Genomic DNA, 2,516 nt, shown 5'->3' on the forward strand with positions numbered 1-2,516 from the left:
GTCGAAAATATAAGGAGTAATATAGACTCAAATAAATCAAAATTAAAAGTATAAAAATAAAATGAATATTTTGAAATTACAAGAAAGGAACTAAGATAAAAAAAAATATAAAGATGAAAATAATATTTAAACCTAAAATCTATCTCACGAGTGAGGAGCCTGAACTGGGTGTGGACCCAATCAAGCCATCATGGACCCCCAAACGAGCCTCAAGCCATTGGCTATGGCTATGGCTCCATAAAATACGAGTCGATAAATTTTAGTTTCGGTTCATTTACAACTTTCGCACTGCAATTTCTCTTCTTCTTCCTCTCTCTCTCCAACCACTTCCAGAAGAGAACGAACGCCTTAACAACGCGTTCCATTAATTTCCTCTTCAATTTCAACAATCTCTGCCTTTTTCCTCTACCAAACTTCTGATTCAATCTTCGTCCGAGTTCTTTCTGTTTCTGTTGATCCTCAGTTCATTGTACAAGGAATTCCCCTCAAGGCACGCATCTCATCGTAAGTTTTTATCCTTCTTGTAATCTTATTTTCTCTGATTCTCTACAATTTTAATCAAGATTGTTAATCCTAGCGATTTCTGATGGGGTTTTCTTGTTTTTCCTGATTCTATGAATTCGTCTCGATCTGATTTCCAGTTTCGTTAGGGAGTTTTCGTTTTTGTTTGGCTAAATCTGTCATATCATTTTGTTTATTTTCTTAGGAGCGCGTTGTGTAAATTTGGAGGAGGGAAATTGGATTAGTGGTTGATGATCTTTGAACCATCGATTTGTTGAGGGAATCGATTTTTTTTTGAGATTGGATCGGTGCGTCTTCATGGCGTCATCTGTTCTTTCGAATTCTGATCGTGTTCGGGAGTCTTCAAGGAAGCAAAAGAAGAAGAAAAGCCACAGCAACAGAGATAATCATCAAAACCAGAATCATATTAAATGGAAATCTCAAGCTCAGCAAGAAATTTACTCATCCAAGCTTGTACGAGCATTGAATCAAGTGAGACTCAGTCCTTCCAACGAGGCGCCACCGCGCCGTGGCAGAGCTGTACGCGAGGCTGCCGATAGAGTCCTTGCCGTTGCCGCCAAGGGGAGAACAAGGTGGAGTCGAGCCATATTAACGAACAGGTTGAAGCTCAAGTTCAGGAAGCCGAAGAAACAGAGATCAGTATCCACCGTTGGAAACAACCGCTCAAAGAAACCAAGAGTCAGCGTATTACGGTTGAGAGGGAAAGGCTTACCGGCGGTACAAAGGAAAGTTAGGGTTCTTGGTCGGCTTGTTCCCGGTTGCCGGAAAGAACCGTTGCCGGTTATTCTGGAAGAAGCTACTGATTACATAGCTGCACTTGAAATGCAAGTTCGAGCCATGAGTGCCCTTGCTGAATTGCTCTCGGCCTCAACTTCTGCTGCAGGATCTAGTTCGACCCCTCCAAGCTGATTTCTCGCTTTCCCTCTGGTGTTTTCCTTACCATTTTCCTGCTTCTCGTTTCTTTGCTTTGCTTGCCTCTATGCAAGTGAAGTAATTGTCTGTTAAATATGATTTGCTGCCTATTTTCTTCTTCTTCTTTCCTTCCCCATGATATTCTATTTTTTCTTTTCACTCATCTTCTTCCCCCCTCCTCTTGAATAACTTCTTTGGAATCCTATGCCCAAAAAGGAGAAAAAGAGAAAAAAGGAAAAAAGAACTTGGAATCCGTACATAATTTGTGCTGTAATCTTGAGCCTCAGCTTGTTTGTCGTTTTACATTTACCTTTGGTGGATTTATTAACCCTCTTAATAACACTCTTGATTCTGCAGAGTTAATGAGAAGAAGAAGAAGAAAGAGAGTTTTGATGAATCTTATGCCAGTATTTTACTTGGTTTGTCCTCCCATGTCTTAGCTAATCGGGGGAAAAACACAAACAGAACAAGGGATGTCAAGTTTCTTTCCTTAGCTTTAACATCTATTATTCCTATTCCCACTGTGTGATTTATGTTTGATTTGGAAACTCAATGTTGATTTGTCTGAGAAACTGGCTTCATTTATGTTCTTCTGTTCACAAGAAGTCTATTTCGAGCTCTCTAGGAAACCCCCCCAACTTACCATCAAATTCCTTACCCCTCCACCCCTCCCTTTAATTATTACAGTTTCTTGGTGTGGTGGTTTTGTTTCGTGGTGGGTAAAGTTTAGAAATGGGGAAACTGTAGTCTAGTGGGGCTAAAACCCAGGAAAAAGACAATGGAAAGAAGGGTCAGTGGTGGGAAGGATGGAGAAAGCATTTTGTCATGTCTGAGTTTTTAGTAAAGCGCTGTTTGTAGGGGCAGGGCAGCCCAAAATCTGGTGCTGAGAATTGTGTATTTGAGTGAGACAAAGGGGTGTTTGGAACTGGTCTGAACTCTGAACTCTGAAGTTCGTAAGTCCGTGTTTGAGTTGAAGAGTTGATATTATTCGATAAATGTGTAAACTTTAATAGAAAACTCTCTTGAAATCCATAGTTATTTTGATGAAGTTGTTAGGTGGAAGACCATAAAGATAGAAGGAG

At 40.3% G+C, this 2,516-nt stretch overlaps 1 pseudogene across 1 annotated transcript; it reads left to right on the forward strand.

The window, feature by feature from the left end:
• The first annotated feature begins 246 nt into the window (after positions 1-246).
• LOC120068061 (transcription factor bHLH147 pseudogene) lies at positions 247-1,831 on the forward strand (annotated as a pseudogene). The gene is made up of 2 exons (XR_016525280.1): positions 247-504; positions 707-1,831. The product of XR_016525280.1 is annotated as a transcription factor bHLH147 pseudogene (transcript).
• The last annotated feature ends 685 nt before the right edge of the window (positions 1,832-2,516 follow it).

The sequence above is a fragment of the Benincasa hispida genome, chromosome 12 (genome assembly GCF_027475165.1).
Source record: "Benincasa hispida cultivar pf3 chromosome 12, pf3_genome.v1.1, whole genome shotgun sequence".
Classification (NCBI taxonomy): domain Eukaryota; kingdom Viridiplantae; phylum Streptophyta; class Magnoliopsida; order Cucurbitales; family Cucurbitaceae; genus Benincasa; species Benincasa hispida.